This window comes from Mixophyes fleayi, chromosome 3 (assembly GCF_038048845.1).
Source record: "Mixophyes fleayi isolate aMixFle1 chromosome 3, aMixFle1.hap1, whole genome shotgun sequence".
NCBI classification, from domain to species: domain Eukaryota; kingdom Metazoa; phylum Chordata; class Amphibia; order Anura; family Limnodynastidae; genus Mixophyes; species Mixophyes fleayi.
In genome coordinates, this window is record NC_134404.1 from 126,371,502 (window position 1) to 126,394,928 (window position 23,427).

Below are 23,427 nucleotides of genomic sequence, written 5' to 3' on the forward strand. Positions count from 1 at the left end.
CTAATGTTTGAATATTTCATTCTTACGGGAAGGTGTCTCCAGAAAGTGGGGGAAATCTGTGCTGATGTAAGATCATGGATTTCTCCTCGTACTGCACAGAGGTGTCTGGAGAATTGGGGTACCATAGTCGCTGGAAATGTGTGCAGCCATGATGTTTACTGCAACATTGTGGCTAATTGGGGTTTATTTGCATTGCCAACGCTATTAATCTGAGCTACTTTTGTATTCCTTGATGAAGTAATCACACACGATGCAAAGCTGATCATATGTGACCACAGACATCAATGCAGGGCTGCATCACTGCAATACTAACCAATGACGACTATCATTCCTGTATATAGCGACTAATTTCCGTGCCTTACAATCAGACGTACAATCAGTAACTACCATAGAAATCCATATTTCAGATCTGCGATATACTACATCTCTGGCAGAGAATGGGAAAACCTGAATGAAACGGCTGCAAAGTCGAAACCAACAGTGTGTACGTTTCATGAAATTATATCAGAGAAAAAAAGCACAGAGCCTCCACAGGATGCAAAAGGAAATCCCACGCACCAGCCAGCAATCACTGTCTAAACAATCAATTTACGACCCAATTTCCATAAAGTAAAGCAATGATCACACCAGTGCAACTTTGTTAGCAAATTACTGGTTTGGTTAGCACTCTTTAATAAACCATACTAGCAGGCATGTTAATAAATAAGGAAAAGGTGCTTTTATCTTGACCTGTAGAAGTGTGTGTGTGTGTGTAATATATATATATATATATATATATATATATATATATATATATATATATTTATTTATTGCACACACATACATGTGCCCACATGTATACATATACACACAGTCAGTGGCCAATTTATTAGGTACATTTGCTTGTTAATGCAAATATCTAAATCAGCCAATTATATGGCAGGAACTGAACACATGAAAGCCTGCAGACAATGACTGTGACCATGGAAGGACTGCTGGTGCCATATGTGGTGGATATCTCAGAAACTGCTAGTCTCCTTGGATTTTCATGCACTACAGTCTCTAAAGTTTACAGAGAACAGTTTACAAGACAAAAAAAATCCAGTGAGTGGCAGTTCTGTGGACAAAAACACCATGAGAGAAGTTAGAGAAGAATGGCAAGACTGGTCCTAGCTGACAGGAAGGCAACAGTAACTTAGGTTACCATGTTTTACAACATAGGCATGCAGAAAGGCACAGCACGTCAAAAGAGCAGGCATCCTCCAGGACAATGTCCACTTACCTAGTTATATGGGTAGAACAGGTAACTTGATGATGCGATTTGCAAATCACACCATCATGACCCCGCCCATCTATTTTACAGGATCTTCCAGAGGGGACATGTTAAAAGCTGGCATCTATGATATGCCTATTCATACAACAATTAGCCATAACATTAAAACCACCTGCCTAATATTGTGGAAGTCCCCCTTGTGCCGCCAAAATAGCAGTGAAGGCATGGACTCCACAAGACCTCTGAAAGTGTCCTGTGGTATCTAGCACAAAAAAGGTAGCAGCAGATCCTTTAACCCCTGAAATCTGCGAAGAGGGGCTTCCATGGCTGGGACTTGCACTCCGACCGGTCTGAGACTATGCAGCAAGCTGCGATGCACTATGTGTTCGGACACCTTTCATTCATAGCCAGCATAAACTCTCTCAGCAATTTGTGCTACAGTAGCTCTTCTGGCCACTGGACCAGATGGGCTAGCCTTAGCCTCCACGAGTATCAATAAACCTTTGGCACCCATGACCCTGTTGAATGTTCACCAGTTACTCTACCTTTGTGGTAGGTACTGACCAGTGCATACTGGGAACACCCCCACAAGACCTGCCAAGAGATGCTCTGACCCTGTAGTCAAGCCACTACAATTTGGCCTTTTTCAAAGTTGCACATATCCTTACGCATGCCCATTTTTCCTGCTCCAAAACATCAACTTCAAGAACTGACTGTTCACTTGCTGCTTAATATATCCCACCCATTGACAGGTGCCACTGTAACAAGATAATCAATGTTATTTACTTCACTTGTCAGTGGTTTTAATATTGTGGCTGATCGGTATATATACACACACACACACGGCCAAATGTATGTGGATGCCCATTATAATTAGTGCGTTTGGCCATTTCAACCAAACATGTGCATAAAAGCAAGCATACAGCTATGCAGTCTTCACAACCAAAAATCAGCAGTAAAAAGAGTCAGTGACTTTCAACATAGCACTGCTATAGGATACTAGCTTTCAAACAAGTGAATTTGTCAAATCTCTGACTTGCTAGAGCTGCCCCAGACAACTGTAAGTGTTGCAATTGTAAAATGGAAACATCTAGGAGCAAAATCAGCTCAGCCACGAAGCAGTAGGGCACAGAAACTCACAGAATGCTAAGTGCTGAAGTGCATAGTAAAAAGCCACATCAGCACACAAACTGTTCGCATGGAGCTTCATGGATTGGGTTTCCATAGCCAAGCAGTCGCACACTAGCCTTGAATCACCATGTGCAATGCCAAACATTGACTTTAGTGCTGTAAAAGTACGCCACCATTGAACTCTGAAGTAGGGGAAAGTCGTTCTCTGAAGAGACACCTCACACTTCACCCTATGGCAGTCTGACGGGTCTGATATTAGGAGACCTCTTCCTACCCAAGTGTGTACTGCCAACTGTAAAGTTTAGTGGAGAATGAATAATGGTCTGGGATTGTTTTTCACGGTTTGGACTGAGCCCCTTAGTTCCAGTGAACTTAATTCTGAATGCTACAGGATACAATGACATTCTAGAGAATGGTGTGCTTCCAACTTTGTGGCAACAGTTTGGGAAGGCCCTTTCCCGATTCAGCAATGACAATGCCCCTATGTACATAAGAGTAATTTGATGGACCTTGAAAAGCTTTGGTAATCAATTGGAACGCTGACTGCAATCCAGGTCTCATCATCCATCATTGCCCGATCTCAAAAATGCTTTTGTGGATTAATAGATTTAAATCTCCACAGCAATGTTCCAAAATCTAGTAAAATGCCTTTCCAGAAGAGTAGGGGCCCGGTCCATATAAATGCCAAAACCTCTGCTCCCGAACTACTTAATTTACTATTGTAGTTTTACAATGTCGAATTTATAATTAAAAAAACATTGCATAACATTCACAAAACAGTAATTGAATCACCCCCCCCAACATTAGCTCATAATGTACAGTTTTAGCAGTTCTGGCATCTTTAATATTAGACAACATTCATGGAAGTTTTAGATCATTTAATATTACAGAATTGTGATTTTACAGAAAAGATGATTTTAATATGGCAACTGTCAACAAATGGATGGAATAAACAGCATGATATACAGATTGAAATAAAATTATTATTTCACAGTTTTTTTCTTAAGAGTATGTTCTAGGGTTACTCGCACAACAACAAAAAAAGTTTGTAATGTTTGGGGTTTTTTTTGACTCGTACAACAAATATCTAGAAATGTGTTTTTATCTTATAGCCTGCAGGTGTCACTGTTTCCACTACTGTATATGAAGAAGTCTATTCATTGGCTCCTAGGGCTCAAGAAACATAAGAAACCAGCTCAATATTAATCACTGGCCACTAACTTTCCCATCTTCAGAGGGATGGGTGATTTAGAGTTGAATGCAAGTATATTTGCACTGCCTAAATATGAAATCATAAAAATTGTCCACACCCAATTGTAAAGCGCTACGGAATTTGCTGGCGCTATATAAATAAATGTTGATGATGATGGGTACATCTTGTGTTAGTATTTTGAGCTGCGCATATCTAACACTTGTGGCCCCTTACACCCAGAAAGGCAGATCAGCAGTGTTCACGTACAAGTGAAGAACATGAAACTTTGAGAGGAGTCTTATGTCGGGTTACATAAATCTTTAAATATGTTCATTACTAAGCATAAATTCTGTGCTTACAGAAGATAGGAGCAATGTTTAAAATAATGGTGATGGACACATTCACTCTGGATGATCTATTCACTAGCTTTAATGTTGCATGCGTGTTAGAGGCGTGTCACTCAAAATACAGACATAGAAACAAGATTTGCAGATGCATATTTGCGCACATGCAGAGGCAACATTCACGCTTACCTCTATATGAACTGGCACTTAACATTCAGTTTGAAATACAGTCAAACATGTATAATAAAGCAGTTTAGATCACCTGCTTATATTGTTCATTTTACTGGCTGCAACTGCTGCAGGTATTCTAGGAAGCAAAATGAACCCAGATCACATAGTGTATACAGCAAGCTGCAAGTTTCACTGCATTTCAGCATCAATATGAGGTGACAATTACACGGACGGGGAATAACATGCAGGTCGTTACATATGCATTTGTTGATCAACATTAGAATGCTGTACAGTGCATGCTTGTGATTTACAACACAGCGCAATTAAGCAGTTAATTTACCAAAACATTGTATATTATGCATTTTGCTCCCTGAACATACAGACTTACCAAAATGTGTGGCCCTTAACTAGTGCTGGCTCCTGTTGGATAAATCCAGCACACTACCCACAACATATTTACCAGCAACCACAATCTCTATTTTTATCCTGCTGCTGAAATGTCACACAAAGGAACTGATAACTTGCCCAAGTGTGACCACACAGCCTGAAGACCAGACTGGCTTGAGCCATGGAAAGCCACGTATTTATTCTTTGTTAACAATTTGGTCACTAATGTTTGATCATCTGTCACCTGCACAAAAAAGTGAATGATTTGTGCAGATTTTGTTTTTACTTATTACAGGTTTGGGTGGCCAGCTTGACTTAGTCTTTGCAGGCTAAAGAACATCAAATAATCACTTAACTAAATAAAAATATTGAGAATTTTAAGTTTCCCAAGATAGACCATAGAGGTTAATAACCTGCATTTGTCTGTTCACATGAAGATAAAATCAAAAGGCACAGCTTAGTATGTAGGAACGAATGTTTGCCTACCCCACCACTACCACCTTGAAAAAAATAAGCAAACTAAATTATTTTAATAGGAGTTTAATACTAAAAATGGCCTGAACATATGCCCTCCTCAATTCCATTATTAGAGAATTCCTTTTTCCTTTATGTGAATAAGAAATGTGCTTTAAAGATTCTAATTACAATCTGATTATGTAAAGTAAGCTTATCAGAAGCATACAGGACATAGACTACATGGCCACAGTATGTGGACACTCCTACTAATTAGTGTGTGTCCAGCTCAGTCACACCTGTAGCTAATAAGATGCCACCTTTCCAACTAGTCAGTTAGTTACTGTCAAGTGGAGACGTCTAGGAGCAACAACAGCTCAGCTGTGAAGCGATAGGCCACATAAGCTCACAGAATGGGAATGCCGAGTGCTGAACCACGTAAAAATAGTCTGTCCTCAGTTGCAACACTCTAGACAGAGATAAAAAACCTTCTCTGGAAACAAGGGAGGGATGCACACTTTTGAATAGTTTATACCAGCCGAGTAAATTTAATGACACACAACATATATATGTACAACATATGTATATAGGGCCTACAGAAATCTACCTAACAAGCAGGTAAAATAACAGGGGAAAGTATTCATTTGCAAAATCTTTGTTTCCCAACTATGCGTTAGTGTGGCGGCATGCTTTCTGGACATACAAAGGGTGACAATGACGCTCAACATTTACTAGAAAGTTTTAAAAAAGGAACAGATGTCATAATGCACACAAGGACTCTGGGCATTATATGAGCACCGGACTCTATATAAGGACAGTCACTTATATATATATATATATACACACACACGAGAAGTTGTGGTATTCATACCATGAGTGGTACAGACTGTTTGCACTAGAAGCAGTGGTGTTTGTAGTGCTTTGCGCAATAGATTTGTTGTGGTACTGTGCATAATACAGTGTTATATGATATACACAGAGTCCAGCGTTTGTGAGATACATATAAGAGCATATGGAGACTTGTATTTGTGAGACAACATATATTTAATATGGGTGCATTTGTACAATAATGTAGGATTATATGGTTACATTTGTGTAGTAATTTCTCTACACACACACATACATATATAAACACACACACAGTGGTCGGAGTAGAAATTTAGAAGAAAATGTAAGTGGATGGAATTTGATAGTTTTACAATGAAGGCAACAAGTGGGAGTATGTCATACCACTATATACCAGCCCACTTCGATCATTGTGTATGTGTGTATATATCAGGTAAACAATTCAATTCAGAGTAAAGGAAAATTGATGATGTATTGGACCATCTATGATAAAGTATTACATTAGGTGTAAGATTGTTCGGTTAACAAGTATATTATATATAAATATAAAAATATCTGAAATGAAGATACATCAGCACATTCTTTCTCAATATAAGCATCATTGTCCGTATGATGTATTATGTTTACCTAAGCGTATATGGTATTCTATTCATGATGCATGAATGTATAGCAGAATCTGTGTAAGTGGCTAAAATGAAACTTATACATATTGTGTGTATGACTGTAAGTCCCACACTTTTAGGATATCTACTATATATCAGTAGGTCTCACTGATATATATTGATACATATTTCTACAGTTAAATTAAAGCAGAAAATGAATAGAATATTAGTTAAAACTACCTTTGCAAGTGGTTAAATAATGGAATTTTAAAAAGTTATTAAATTGTCATTAGCACATTTGCCTGGCTCTTAGTGCAATTAGCACATCCTTAAAAGTTCATTTCATACACAGTATTTTTTTGGCATGTCTACTGATATTGCTGACATCCTTTGTAATATTAAAGTTCTAAGGGCAACAATTGGCTATATAATGGTTTGTGTGTGGTTTTTTTTATTTTTAAAAAAAGAAAATGCAAATAAGTAAATTAAAACTCCTGCAAAAGTTTATTTTATATAATATACTACTACCACTTTACCAAAAGGCATTACTGTAGCTTAAAAAACACACATTTTCTTATACTCACTGTAACAATTATATTGTGTATTATAACTAAAAGTGTAATATCCATGTTAAACACACACACACATATGAAGGAAAAGTTGTACCCAGAATGGAAGTTAGAATATAGTACAGCCATGTAGTAAAAGAGAAACAATATATGCTTCTCTCACAGATACATGAACATTGTTTCTCCATTTAGTCAATGTGCATTAAAAATCATTAATATTACAAATGTAAGTATCACACTGTATGCCAAATGTCTCATCATGAAGATCACACCATCTCAATACTGCCCCAAACCAGCCAAATCACAAAACAAAAACTGCACATGAAGCATCTACACTAAAATTGGCTCCCACAACTGCAAATAGCGAACATGAATAAGTCAAACATACTGGGGAGGAAAGGCATGTGGGTCAGAAGCATCCAGATGTTCAGAGGAACATCAGCTAAAAGCACTTTTTATTTTGAAATGTCTGCATTTTGCAAAAACATACTATGTAACACAAATGATCTCCTTGAGGAGCTAAACGGAAGTTGTTCATTGATTCATAGAGGTCAGATTTGTACATTGCATAAATATAGAACAACAATGCCAAAAGCAGAAGGGAAAAAAAATGAAACAATGACATTAGTCAAACAATAAACATCAAACCTCACAGAAAAAAATGTGATTGTTTGTCACACATCAACCTCATACTACACTTGGTTCTGCATATCAAAAAGTATAAAAGCATACTCTTGAAAAGGCAACTGTCGCTATCCTCTGCTCAAAATCCTGAAAGTGGAAAACAAGACTGGTCTACACTGGTGATAAGGGTTTGCAAACACAACGTATGTGATCAGACGACATTATCACATGTGATCTGTTTAAGACACCTCTGCATGTCAGAGGAGAAAGTAATGGTCAGCAGCAAGAACATACAGCTGCATGAGGGACTAGAGCAGGGGTGTCCAACCTTTTAGCTTCCCTGGGCCACATTGGATGACGACGAGTTGGTTTGGGCCGCACATAAGATACACTAACACTAACGATAGCTGATCATCCAAAAAAAACATAGAAAACATGGTTAATATATATATATATATATATATATGAGAAAAAAAAGTGATATATATATATATATCACTTTTTTTTCAAATCCCCCTATACTTACCTTTCAATCGCCCTGTTCAAAAAATCCTCTCTAGTCATTATACTATAATCAATTTTTGTATTGTTTCGATGCAATATCAATAAAGTGCATTTAAGCCAGGCATTGTATATCAGGGTGCCCTGACCAGGCCTGCGGTACCTGACATATACACCACTGTGACCCCAAATTGTGACCTGTTTTGCTAATTACACCACTATGTTAGTTAAGGGATAACAACTTATAATGGGCAAAAGAGAATAATATATAATGCCCCATTAGTATTACAAGTAGAAGTATGTAGCAGGGAGATAAGGTCCATGATGCTCCAGGACCAGGTGACTTTTATTCACTGGTCAGCGTCCCTTGAAATAATAAAAAAAAATCCCCCTTAACTTACCTTTTAATCGGCTTGTTCTCCTGTCCTCTTCTCTTCTTTTCTCCAATTCTGTGCTGTTGATTGTTCTTCTCGCGCGGGTGACTCCTCTGTTCTGCGCTCCGCAATGGATGTTGGGCGTGATGACATCACGCCCGACATTCACTGCGAGCACCACACGGAGGAGGAGACAAGGGAGGGAGCCGGAGTACCAGCTGACGTGACCGCAAGGTAAGTATTTTCTTTTCTTTTAGGATTTTTTTTTTTTTCCATTAACAGCGCTGCCCCCTTGCCACAACCAAAACTCCTTCTGGGCCACATTTACAGGCGCGCTGGGCCGCATGCGGCCCGCAGGTTGGACAACCCTGGACTAGAGGGTTACAGTTTATAATGATAGCATCCTGCAGTTGAATGCATTACGATTGTAGAGTACTATCGACAAAGTAGCCAAGTCCTTAATGTTTCTATAGTGTGGCTGGATCACTTACAGATAAATTACTGTATAAATGTATTTAAATTAGTGGAGCAATGCGCTGATGTACAGTATATAATTGCAAACGTACTGATTTTTGTATTAAAAATGTATTGATTTCTGATGTGGCAGCCATATGTTGGAGGAAATGTGTTTTTGTAAAAAAGAAAGGAAATCCCATGCTAATTAAGCCTTTTCATTTGTGAGTGACCAAAACCTCTTTTAGCCTGAATGCAGAGGAGGGGTTTGTTAGACTTTCATCCTGCTGCGGCGCTGCGGAAACCTTGTGGCGCCTTATAAATAAATAATAATAATAATAATAATAATCCTGGGCCTTAGGGAGATAGAAAACCTAACAGCAAGTAATTTAGGAAATCACAGATTGTTGTAAATTTTTGTTAGGTTTAAATTGCAATTAAATCCATGTTTAAAGAACATATTACATTCAATGATTAGCATCAGGATATAATATCTCAGCCTTTGTGTTGTCAGGTAGGAAAGGGAGTTGACTTAGTCCCTGCCAACATGTGTGCCAGAAACAGTATATAGAGAGCTCTGTTTGACCATGTAATGTATGATATCATCTGGATGATCACTAGTACCTCCAACTAGTGTGTACTGGTCCTTGTAAGGACCCCTTGAGCAAATAAACATCACTGCTTTAAGATTATGCCCGACGCCTATTGCTTACTGTATCCTGGGACTAACAGATAAGAGCTTACAGAATTTTAATAAAAATATTGTGCGCAATTACATACACAGTGGTTTATGACCATAAACACCCCCACAGATCATGTAAAATTAAAACATACAGTGTATATAATACAGCAAATATACCTTTTTAGGGGTATTGAATTGAAGCGCTGATGATTAAAGATGGTCTTGACTCATAAATATCACCTTAAGGTTTTTTAAAATATTGTATAAATAAGATGATATGATGAAACGGCAGGCGCCGAGAAACGCGTCAAGCAGTTCTGATTATATGTTTTGGAGAGAATATATGCTCTATACGCTTGGCATAGAACAACCCCGGTGTTTCATGTTTTTATAGCGCCTGGAGAGAGACTCAGCTCATCTGCCCGTGAGGACGAGAACAGGGATTATCAGCTGTACGCTGACTACAAGGGCTGGCATTACAACGTATCCAGCATTTCATCATAAGGTACCTCTTCTCACGGAGAGAACATTGCTGTAAGGCACTGTGTTCCAATTACGTGGATTAATTGCACAACAGATGGAATGTGCTACATAGTGGATATGATCTGCATTTATGTGGAAACAATTCGTTAACACAGTCTCTATATGTATGTATAGTGGTGTGTGTACATATCTAAAAAAACAGCTGATCACGCCTATACATAATACTACAAGACAATTGTTTGTGGGATAATAATACCCCTCTTTGACTGTTTATACGGATAGAATTCCATGATATACCTTAATTGGTTTCAGTTCAGCTGACTGAATACATAAAGGGTTTTGTCCCTATTGTCAAACAGCGGACACTTTATTTTCCACAGGATCCAGTGTACAGCGGACACTTTATTTTCTACAGGATCCAGCGTACCTATAAGCTAAATTTTATCTCATTTATACAATATTTTAAAAAACCTTAAGGTGATATTTATGAGTCAAGACCATCTGTAATCATCAGCGCTTCAATTCAATACCCCTAAAAAGGTGTATTTGCTGTATTATATACACTGTATGTTTTAATTTTACATGATCTGTGGGGGTGTTTATGGCCATAAACCACTGTGTATGTAATTGTGCACAATATTTTTATTAAAATTCTGTGGGATCTACCTAGCGCTTTATTATCTTATATCTTTGTTTATCTACCTTATGGGTCTGGAGCCCATATAAAGCTGCTGGTAAATCCATTTTTTAGGTTGCATTAGCGCCCGGATGTGTTTGTTTGTTTTAAGATAAGAGCTTACACTCTAATCCATTCCCCGGCTGTCCTGTGTTGAACCCAGTGTCTCTGTGTCACTCTGCCAGCGACAGAGCATTCCTGATCCATAGTAAGCTGTCAGGAGGTACCAGCCAAACCACAGGAAAGAAGTGCTGTAGCAGCTATACCAGCTACCCCAGAAGTAAGCAGTTCTAGGTGCCGCAAAGGAGCCTAGTGGTAGCAGCGAGATTCTCCTACAACTATTGCGCAGATGACATTCGCAGTCGGTGAGTGTTTAGTGGCAGGTGACACCAGTAGGAATGGTCAGTAACAGTCGGTTACTGATGGTGAGAAAGAGATCCAGAAAAACTGTGCAGGAAGAAAATTCCTTCATCCTTCTTCCCCAACAGACCGGGTGTCAAAGTAAGCCTATAAGGTCACATACAGTACTTACTAAATTTATGCTTCTTACTGCTTTGTGTTAGAAGCCAACCACATGTAAAGCCATTAAAGCACCATGTGTATTGTGTGAAAAAATAGGTATTTATAAAAAGATCCATGCTAAACAAATTATCCTCATCACCATTTATTTATATAGCGCCACTGATTTGGAGTGTGGGAGGAAACCCACGCAAACACAGGGAGAACATACAAACTCCACACAGATAAGGCCATGGTTGAGAATTGAACTCATGACCCCAGCGCTGTGAGGCAGAAGTGCTAACCACCGTGCTGCCCTATTTATTTAATTAGGTATCTTCAATAAAGTATTATTTAAGTTTGTTATACTGTATTACTGCTTAGTATTTTAGTGGCATCCTTTGTGTACTATCGCTAGAAAACAAAAATAAAGGGATTTAAGAAAGTACACAATGAATGAGCTCTGCAAGATGTATTTATAAATGGGCAGTTTAGGGGACTTATGAACTGGATACTTTTATGGGCTTCAAAGAAAATAAAAAAGGAAATTCCAGTACCAAGAACAATTTGGAAATAGCAACTAATCATGAACGAACTACATATTCTTTACGAATGCATAATGGGGAAACTCCTAAAACTCAGATATAGTACTAGAATAGTGATTGTACAGAATGTCATACAGCAATTATAATCAATACTTCTATTATCACGTACATCCTATTATAAAAGGTTTAACCAAAGTTTATAAAACTGCAATGCCCTTACAAACCGAACTTTATTAAAGGCAGTTCTCTTTGGAAGCATGCAGGGAAGATTTGTTTATTGTGAATGTTTGAGGTGCTATGGAAAACTGCATAAGCTCTGTGTCGGAGGTGGATAGTGATTAACATTTCTCAAGATACTTATTAGTACATTATTAGCATCTACGGATTTAACTGGAAGTATTAGTCCTCCCATGATCATGTTGTTTTCAAAGCAGTTATTCCCCAAGTAAAACACACTCTTGTACAGTATATTCTGCTTTATCTGTGGTTGCTTACATTTTGCCATCCAAACTTTATACTATATATTAGAACACATTTAGAGTTATTTTAAATATACCAATCTACATTATTTTTTTAATTTGCTTCAGATTAGTTCAATAGTCAATGCTGCCAAAACATCAAATGACAATGCGATTTTCTTAGCTCTTTAGGAAGTCTTGCAATGGCAAGTTGCTGTTTTGGCATCAAAGGCCCATAACATATCTAAAACTAAAGGGAGTCTGTGCATTGATGCGTTTCTCGGTTAAATGTTCCTTTCACCTTACCAATCAGAACTACAATTCAGCATGATCACTGTGTATTACCTTCCGAACCCTAGCTGAAGGGTTTTCCCACAGCTTTGCCTTAACGGGATACAAATATCAGATTCACTGGACTTGCCTCATGTATGAATCCAGCTAGCCAAAGAGTACATTTCTGCACAAGTTTGCTCAAACACTGCCTGCACAGCTAGAGAAACACCTCACTCCTAACATAGCAACATGCTGCAGACGAGTGAAAAAGTATGGTGGTCATATTTAGTTAAGTATCCTTAATGCCATCTTTTCTACCACTCTAACCAAAAAAATGATGCCTGCCCGGACCAGCCGTAGACCGTTAATTGCTAAGTAAAAGTAGCACAACTGAAACCATTATATTTTATATCTGGATTTTACCACTGTTGAAGACATTAGGTAAGGAAAAGCCTACATTCTCATGTTACAGTAATGTGTGAGGGAATGGAGGGGGGGGGGGGTATGTTTTTATAACGTGTGAGGGAATGTGGGTATGTTTCTATAAAGTGTGAGGGAAGGGAGGGGGGTTATGTTTTTATAATGTGTGAGGGAAGGGAGGGGGGTTATGTTTTTATAACGTGTGAGGGAAGGGAGGGGGTATGTTTTTATAATGTGTGAGGGAAGGGAGGGGGTATGTTTTTATAACGTGTGAGGGAAGGTGGGTATGTTTCTGTAAAGTGTGATGGTAGGCAGGGGGTTATGTTTCTATAATCCTTGAGGGAAGGGGGGGTATGTTTTTATAATGTGTGAGGAAAAGGGGTGGGTCTTAATATAATATTTGAGGGAAAGGGAGAGGTCTTATAATATATGAGGGCTGGGGGGGTCTTAATAGAATGTGGGAGGGAGGTATAATATGGGAGATAGGCTATTAATTTAGATGTGGAGTATAGGTGTGGGCTAATTATTTAACAGGTTCTATTATATTTGTGGGGTGATGGTGGGGTAATTTAATTTATTGATTTACGGTTTAATTTAATAGCAGGGCCTATTAATTTAACCTGGGGGTGATGAGATCTTCAATTTAATGCTGGGGTGGTTTGGACACTTATTTCAATGTGGGGCTATTTGGGGAGAATGAGGTCTATTTATTAAATGTGAATACTAATTATTTAAATGGCAGTGAAGGTTTGAGGAAAATAGCTATATTTATTAAACGTAAAAAAAAAAGCTACTAATTTCGTGCTGGGGTGGAAGGTAGGCTATTAATTTAATGGTGAACTATGGGTGAGCTAATTATTTAATGGTGGGTGCTATTAATTTATCTGTGAGGTGATAGTGAAACTATTTAATATAATAGTGGGGCCTACTCAATTAAGGTGAGGTGTCAGGACATTTAATTTAATCCTGGGGATGGTTGTGGGAAATGGCTATATTTATTAAATGTAAATATTATTCATTTATTGCTGAGGCTGTTTGAAGGGAGGGAAATTAGATTATTAAATGTGAATACTATTAGTTTAATGAAGGGGCTGGAGGAAGGTCTCATTATTAAACGTGGATGTTATTGATTTAACACTGGGGTCATTGGAATTTTATACATTTAATTTTATTCCCAAATAGGGTCCCCATCATTTTTGAATCCAGACAAGAAGCAACTAAAGACACCAGCAGCCACATGTGGTGAAAGTGACAAGAACAGGTTTCTAGAGAGCAGGACAGTCTGACAAATACCCTGAATCTGGTGGGGCATTCCTGAATTTGGGTGACTATCGCTTAGTTAAGATTTGTTCCAACTGCAAGAAAAATTGGGAGGTATGTCATGCTTCACACTGTACTGCTCGTGAAGGCAGAGGTGCGTACACCTAACATTAAGTGCACACAGTATTTCCTGTGTGCACTTAATGTTAAAATGATAACCATATTACATCATAGGGCCACCCCTGTCCTAAGTGCCCCAGATGAAGTACTGGAGAGCCACCTACTGCCCATGACTAATCTAAGTAGTAGCAGTTATTATGACATTACGAAAGGGATAAAACCAAAGAACATGGGCTTTGTAGCTTTATGACAAATGGCTACATAACATTGAAAAACTTTCAGGAATACAGAAATTGAGATACAGAGTACATAACTGTCAGATTACATTTCGATACTATTTTGAAGACAAAAATGAGATGGCCTAATGTTCTAGACTCAACACAGATGAGGCGATATTTCTGATAGGTTGGAACTTGTTTTATCAGACACCCCTTACTCAACCTCAGCTTTCACAGTACTGTCTAACAGTGGATAAGCAGGCTAATTTAGATAAGGCATACCTTTACTTAAAATGATAATTTGAAGATAGGAGCCAGCGCCAGGCAGGAATGAAATAAGTAAAAGATACAGGAGATTAAGACGACAAGGAAGTCGGTCAATGCAAGTTCCAGTTCCAGAATATCTCACTCACATAAGTGACAGTTTCTGCAGTTTCTGATAAAAATGTGTTCCAAACTTAGGAGTCCAAGTTCTTCAGGACATGTAACTTTTTTTAAATAACTGAACCTCACCACTTATTGCAAAGTCAACATATATTCTTCTGCATTTTCAAAAATGCCAAGTATGCTGCGGTGCAATATAAACTAAAACACAGGCACATTCCTCCAATCTAGGGCAGCCATTAGCCAGATGTGGACAAAGTTTCAGAGAACCTTGACAAACTCTTTCACATGATCAGCACACAGGAATGCAGTATACATGTGTGGCAAAAAAAACTTTGAAAGAAAAGCATGCCATTTACAATTATGAGATAACTCATGGAATAGATTTTTCTAACCTATTATACTACTGTACATAACTGTTCATAGAGTATATAAAAAACAATCAACCTTCTAAACATTATTGCAGCATGTGTTAACTGGCAATCAAAAAAAAAAAAAACACAGACAAGACAAGTAAAGCTTTAGCCAATCAATCTGTGCTAATGTGAGCATGTCCTGAAAACATGCACTGCTGGAGAGAGAGATCAACACCATCTGCTCCACTCCTCTTTACAACTCTACTGACATCCTAGTCCCATACAATTAGGTCACTACTTGATATTGGATTTGTGGTAAGAATTAACATTGATAAAATGCACAAGGAAAGAGACCATTGAAACAAGAATCAAACTATGAAGAAAGCTCAACATAATAAAAACATTTCATAAAACACATGTGGTCTACTTTCCACACAAATGTGTGATCACACACCCTAGTGTCCTTTAAGGATCAAGAATCCAATTTTTCTCCACTAAACAATTTCTGATTTTTGCACTTCATATGTATTATGATGTTGAACAAACTTTATGTAATCTGACCTCCAGATATCAGAGGTAACAATAGTGGTTTGTGGAGATGTAATGAGGCTGGGCATAAGAAGAGACACTATGAGGAAAAGAAAATAAGCCATGAAGAGCCACCAAGTGACTTTGAAACTTTGTGTGCAGCCTCTAAATTCATTAACGTAAATAAATTTAAAAAAATGTATATTTACTACACAACATGATAGAATAAGTAAATACATATTATATCAGACGTTCCAAGACTGGCAACTAAGCACCAAGAATTAGGGGGCCGACGACCAGCTGCCAGCAACTCTCCCTTCTGTAAGTGATAAAACTGCCAGTGTTATACACAGACATGTTATTGTAGGAGAGTTATGCCCCTTCCTCCCCAGCACAGTGTCCCCCACCCCCCACTTTATTGGCCGGGCGCCTCGCCCAGCACAAACACCCTGTCACCCGGCACTCACTACTTACTGTGACAAGCCGACAGAAAGGCGGTGACTCCTGTCGCCCGGTACTTACTGTCTGTGACGCGAACAAAAGTCGCGCTGACGTCACTGCAGCGCGACTTCCAGACGCGTCATAGTGCCGGGCGGCGGGGTCACCGCCTCTCGTCGGCTCGTCACAGTAAGTAGTGAGTGCCGGGTGGCAGGGTGTTGTTGTAGGAGGGAAGGGGAAGGAAAGGTGTCATTATTGGATCACAAGGGGGAATGTCATACGTCAGGGGATAGGGTGAGGGCACTTCTATAACAGGAAGTGAGCGGTTGCCAGCAGTTCACTTGCACAGACCGTGTTTCTTATTAGTGGTTTGCCTATAACTAGTATTTGTGTGGTATCTGCACACTTCTAAAAATGATTCTTGTCCAAACATTGTTTGTGCAGTATCTGGGTACTTATAAAAATGATTCTTGTGTAGTAGTAGTATCTGTACACAGTTTAAACAACATTTGTGCAGTATCTGGTTGATGTTAAAAACTAGATCTGTGTTCAACCAGCTATTACCCATAATGGGTATGAAATTAAATCAGAAAACAACAATCTTGAGTTTATTTAAGAAAAATGAAAGTATGAACAAAATAACAGAGCAAGAGATTTAACAGAAGGATATTGCAGACGAGGGTGGTCTGCAGCGCTGTACAGAGAATTCATTCACATCAGTCCCTGCCCCATTGAAGCTTACAGTCTAAATTCCCTAGTATAGACACACCCTCATACACAGACAGAGAGGGAGAGACTAGGGTCAATTTTGATAGCAGCCAATTAACCTACCGGTATGTTTTTTGGAGTGTAGGAGGAAACCCACGCAAACATAGGGAGAACATACAAACTCCACACAGCTAAGGTCATGGTCGGGAATCAAACACATGACCCCAGTGCTGTGAGGCAGAAGTGCTAACCACTAGGCCACTGTGCTGTCCATCCTATGAATCGGTCTATTTCATGTATTCACATATCGAGAGTAAATAGTAACTGGTTTAAAACATTTCAGTGGTTGTTGGTAAAAGATAATGAAATGATGTGTTCCACATGTATAAAATATATAAAAAAAAGACCGTCCACAAACAAAGAAGTGACTTGGATGACTATTCCACGCAAAAGACTTTGAAAATAAAGTTTAATTGACCTTGAGCAAAGTAAATTACACACTGGTTCGTGTTCATATACACTTCAAAAACTTTTTTTTTAAGAAACGGTTAGGGGAAATTGAGCGATCAATTTTAATTTTTATTAACTTGCAGAGAGATGCTTTTGTGGGAGCTTTAAAAACTATGTATTGGTTGCCAAAAAACAAACTACTACATACTACAATATATGGAAATTTGCTTGTGCGCTGTAAAACTATGGGTTGTACATACTTAAAGTCTTCAAAAAGAATAATACAAGAATTCCTCAACATCTTAGCTTCACAAATAAGATGTGAATTGCTTAAACATTTGCATTTGGCAGATAACTTCTGTGTGATGAAACAACAGATATCTCTGTTTTGAAGCAGCTTATTATATACATTAAATAAGTTTGTCAACTTAAAAAAGAGATTACTGTTAGTTTTATATCAACATGTAGTATTACTTGTGGCAAAGCTGAAACTATAGCTAGCAAAATAGTTGAAAAAATTGCCAATATAGGGTTGACAAAAATCTAACTTGGGTCTAGGCTCTGATGGTCCAGTTGTTATGATTGGGAAACACACAGGAGTAGCTCCTTTGTAAGTGGTGTGCTGGGGGACACACATCGCTTTTTCAAACATCCACAAATGTACAATTCATCCATTGGATAGAGGTCTGTAAATGCAACAAATTATGTTTGTGCTCTGTACTATGCCAAGGTCAGGTGTGAGCCTAATTCATGTTCGGATGCAAGCCTGTTTTCCGTACATTTAGTGAAATAGTTTTGCACATGTTCAGAAATGGACCCAAGGACAATGGGCGCAAATGACAACTGCCTATGAGTTAAAAAAAAAAGAACGGGGGGGTGAGAAGGGGCTGATGAACATGGGCAATGTATAGTAAGTGCATGCCGAGGGTGTGCCTATGCAGATTACTGCCGATTCAAGTCCTGGGTACGCTTGGTTTCAAATGTATCATTTTCACCAATTACAGGACAGATGGTAAGTGGAGACTGATAGTGATGTCTAATATGGAATAGTCTTTGTTTACAAAAGTACATGTATACGTGACACTAGCTAGCGCAGAACATGTGCAAGCAAGATAGATTATAAGAACGCATTGTATGTATATTACTAATTAAGATGATTTATGTATGTAATGTAGAGAAAAAATGTAAAAAAAAATCTATTTTTTAATCCAACCATATTTTTTATTAATGATTATACTGTTTAGAGTTGTTCATTATGTTAGAATAAACTTTTTTTCGTATGAGTTCTGATGTGACCTTAAATCGCACATATGTTTGTGCAATACAAGAACGAACACCTTGAGATGGGAGCAGACAAGACAGGAGGAAAAGTACCCTGTATTGGGGAGATTTCACTCTAATGGGTATGGACGAGGCTGAAACAGGACGGGCGGATGCAACTTGGAATGGGGTTGTGTGCATGTGTAGAAAGAGCCAGCAAGAGAAGAATTAGGTGTGACAATGCTGAATGCTGGCAGTTGATAAATTTTATTATCATTGATTTGTAAGGTACAACAGAGCTCTGCAGCACCATACAGTGAGAAAAAGCAGGACATACATAAAACAGGGACATACAAGGTAGACAAAACAAATGCAGACATGAAATCAAAGGGTAGGGATAACACCGCTTATGAGAACACTTACATTTCAATTGGAAGAGGGCACAGCCAAAACAATAAGATGCCTGCAAATGGCCTCTGTCACAGACCCAAAGACATAACAATTGAAATGGCTGCTTGGCACCGTACAATTTCCCTTTTATATGTGTGGCCTGACTCTCTAAAGTGGGTGGATCAACCCATATGTTGTGAGCTTTTTATGTAGAATGCTGTGAAAGCAGGGGTTTCTTTGTTTTGGGGTATTTCCCAATTAGTGGCACTGAACATTAACCCATCTTTACCCAGCATTCCTCACAGACTTGTGTAACAATTCTACTCCAAATAAGGTTTATTTACAAAAGGTAAAATATGTAGACCAGCACTGCTTTTTTACTTCCACCTAACTGCCCACTTCTGCATGCCCACTTCCCAGTCTTTGGAAATATCTCTGTACAGTCTTTGGAAATATCTCTGTAAAGAGGGAAGCGCCCAAATTAAATTCCAATCTACTTCCACTTTATCACAATGCCCATACTCATTTCAACTTTGACCTTTTTTTCCCCCTGTACTTCTGGCTGATTTTATCTTATTTATGTGAAGTTTATTTTTTCTTTGAACTAAAAAAAACATATGATTGAAGGGATTATTGGACGGCACCACCCACCACTGTGTAGGAACCAATCGTAGAGTATGAGGCGGGGTATTTAAACCTGTATGCTGGACATAACTTATCATGAACTTTTTCCCTGAGCAAGCCTCACGAGTAGAGGTGATACACACTGAAAAACTGTATACTGTACAATCAAAAAGGGACCATATCACATCTGTCTTGACGAGCGAGTGTGGAAAATACTACGGTAACATCCGGCATTCAGCCGACAACGCCCAGCCGCGGCTAGACTTGATTCTTCCTGCACACGCGCAAGCATCCGGAGAGTACCGAGCTGTTCCAAACCTCCTGGATACCAGCAATTGTCGCCCCTGTGAAAAAAGGGGAGGTTGAAGGTATGATCCAGGACGGGAACTTAAAACGGACAATTCTCAAGTGAGAGACAGCATTAAATATGTAAGTTACACTTCATTTGTTTTATCAATGCTCTACATGGACAATCTGAAAGCATTAAGGACCAATCTCTGAGACTTTATACCAGAGGAGATATTATACCTATAATCATTACAATCATTATCATCTTCCCTCCCGCCAGACTCCCCTCCCACCACAACCTCTCTATTGTGGTCAATAACACCACCATCTCCTCTGTCACCCAACTCCGATGCCTGGGTGTCACCCTTGACTCCTCTCTCTCCTTTGCCCCCCATATCCAATCCCTTGCCCAAGCCTGTCGCTACCAACTGCGCAACATTGCCCGCATCCGGCCCTTCCTCTCTCAAGATGCCACCAAAACAATCATCCACTCTCTCATCATCTCCCGCCTCGACTACTGTAACCTTCTCCTTACTGGCCTCCCCCTCTCCCATCTTGCCCCCCTCCGCTCCGTTCCAATGCGGCTGCTCGGCTCATCTTTCTCTCACGCCGGTCCTCCTCAACCTCCCCTCTCTACCACGCCCTACACTGGCTCCCCTTCCCCTACAGGATCCTTTTCAAACTCCTCACCACCACTTACAAAGCACTCTCCCAGTCTACTGCCCCCTATATCTCAAACCTCCTCACCATTCACACCCCGGCCCGCTCCCTGCGCTCGGCCAATGACTGTCGCCTCTCCACCACTCTGATCACCTCTTCCCACTCTAGAATCCAGGACTTCTCCCGAGCTGCCCCCCTGCATTGGAATGACCTCCCTCGCTCCATCCGTCTCTCTCCCAACCTGTGCTCCTTCAAACGGGCACTTAAAACCCACCTGTTCCTCAAAGCCTACCAACCATCCTCCTAACGCCTCATCCACTCTTCTCATTCTCCCTCTCTCCCCTGGCCCATCTCTTCTCTCCCCCCTGCTTCACTGGCTCCCTTTTGTGCCTGTTTTTGTTTCACCCTCCCTTGGGATGTAAGCTCTTATGAGCAGGGCCCCCCTCCCCTCCGTTCTCCATACCGATTCTTCCGCTCTGTCTTTACTCCATATGACTTCCTGGAGTTCCTGAAGCATTGGTACTTTGTGTTTATTGTTCTGTACTTTGTCACCCTGTTTTGTACTACATGTTTGTACTGTGTACGGCGCTGCGGAAACCTTGTGGCGCCCAACAAATAAATAATAATACAAACATTCCATTCGAGAAGGTCATATGTATGGACCTATGACAGACATTGAACCTTGCACTTATTTCCAAACCAAAAGGAGAAAATTATTAGTAATACTATTGTCAATATACTATTGATTTATATTATGAATGTTTGCATGTTTATATGTGTATAAAGAGTTCTGGCCAGAACCAATGCAAATTAATTGTGACTCAAATAAGTATCATTTTCTCGAATTTTTGGTTATCTAACAAAATTCATTGAGAACCAGTGGTATTACAGATATTAGTGAAGCACCCAGGGGCACAACTCGCATGCTACTTTTTTGTGCTTGAAGGTTTTTAGTACAGTGCTCAAATGACCATACAAATTAGCTTTTCTACCAAAGTGCAACAGGGAGTTGCAAAACACATGCCATTACAAGTACAAGACAAGGCAGGGTTTACTCAAATCTAAGCAATTCAGGTCATTTTGTGAGGAGAAAAATGTGGTGTGACCAACTGTAATACTGGGACTGCCTCACTAAATGTGTCTTTCCCAGACCCAATTCTGTCCCACCAATGAAATCTCATTTTTCTATATCAGTGCAAAACTAGAACACACATGCACCTAATCTTAACTTAGCAAAGCACACATTTATCTGCCCAACTCCCAACAAAAGAGTGCAAACATTTGTTCTCCCATATACACTATCATTTGGGTATATTCATTAGAATTTCGACACAATCTGAGCCATAGTAGGTGCATGATATCGCAAAAGAGAATTTGAGCTGCAGATTTACTTTTTGCACAAAATGTTGTAAATGATCTTTAAAGCTAGACAAGCAACCTGATCCTTCTCCTTCCTGCAGCCCCGAGGTCTGCTCTGCACAGTGGTTTTTCCAAGGGCTCCACGGTTAGTGTCACAACCCACCTGAAAATAATGGGGGGATGTCAGAAGTCACTATCAGTGACATTGCGGCTATTTGTTATCCCACCCATAGCATTACATTATTATGGAGCAGCAACAAATATGTACTTTTTCTTTCTGGGTTTTATTTTGGGCTTTCTTGATAAATGATCTCATACCTTTATATAGGTAAATGGGGAGATATTGTCTCCTATGTATTCATTATTGAATGGCATAGGCAGCTTTTATTTTGACATCGCTGTTACCTTAGAGAGATAGTGGCTGTGGATTTTAACTAATTACAAAACTATTCATTGTGCTTTCCAATAACCTTCATGCTTTGCTAAAAGCCGCTAGAACCAGTTCACAGTGAGGCAGGAGGCTGGTGCAGCTGTGTTGTGGAACCTCTAATTCTAACTGCACACACTAGAAACCTAGCCATTTATTAGTGCTACCACCAAATTAATAATAATAATAACTTCTTAGCCAAGATCAGTTGTCACCAGCATATTATTGTCCTTTAGTTTATGTTTTCTTTTTATCTAAAGTAGTACCAATAGCACTAACAAATTATGTCTTAAATAACTTTTCAAATTGGTTTCATGGGGTAGGCCTGAATAAATACAACTGGTCAGGTTAAGGCCAGACCACTTTGAAAACTATTAATGGTCATAATAGATGATGTTGGTTATTTCTGCCTTACAGAGTGTAAAGAATCCTAATGCAATATTTTACAAATATAACCCCAATCCTATCTATATGAATTTTCTTCATACACTGTCTAGTCAAAGTTTATACAGTACTTACATGTTCTAAACTGATATCTTTGATCGGTAGCCGTAGTGAGCGCTTGGTCTACGGCTAGCACCATCTTTCCAACAACATCATATTTGAACAAGCAAGTGGTAGTAGGTCTGAATTGCCCAAGTGCAGTAGCTTTTAGTATTATAGTATGGCATATATTCTGCAGCTTACTGTGGACTTGACTATACACTCACTGATTTCTACCCTACTTAGGTTACCATATTTTACAAAATTGACAATACGTCCCACCATCTCCATTTCAATTTAGCATTCCACTTCAGCTCCTTTACCATGGGAACTTATTTCCGAAACCTGGGATAAGATCCGCTTGCACCAAATACATATTTTCTCTTCTCTCCCTTTCAGTGAAGCACCTTTTCTCTACGCTTCTTATGTATGTACGCTTCTGTGGGGCAGCACGGTGGCGAAGTGGTAGCACTTCTGCCTCACAGCGCTGAAGTCATGAGTTCAATTCCCAACCATGGCCTTATCTGTGTGGAGTTTGTA

At 39.2% G+C, this 23,427-nt stretch overlaps 1 protein-coding gene and 2 long non-coding RNA genes across 8 annotated transcripts in view; 1 reads left to right on the plus strand and 2 right to left on the minus strand.

The window, feature by feature from the left end:
- LPP (LIM domain containing preferred translocation partner in lipoma) overlaps positions 1-16,352 on the minus strand; it is a 251,578-nt gene extending 235,226 nt beyond the window's left edge. For 4 of the 5 annotated variants that reach the window (XM_075202315.1, XM_075202312.1, XM_075202314.1 and 1 more), the window contains exon 1: positions 16,275-16,352. The gene's annotated coding sequence lies outside the window, so the exon portion shown is untranslated. The remainder of the gene's footprint in view (positions 1-16,274) is intronic. The other variant, XM_075202317.1, reaches the window with a different exon arrangement.
- LOC142142770 (uncharacterized) overlaps positions 1-23,427 on the minus strand; it is a 508,920-nt gene that overhangs the window by 405,332 nt on the left and 80,161 nt on the right. The window lies entirely within an intron of this gene.
- The window catches only part of LOC142143992 (uncharacterized), a 51,298-nt gene continuing 44,236 nt past the window's right edge, over positions 16,366-23,427 (plus strand). For both annotated transcript variants that reach the window (XR_012689624.1, XR_012689623.1), the window contains exon 1: positions 16,366-16,427. This is a non-coding gene — a long non-coding RNA (uncharacterized LOC142143992). The remainder of the gene's footprint in view (positions 16,428-23,427) is intronic.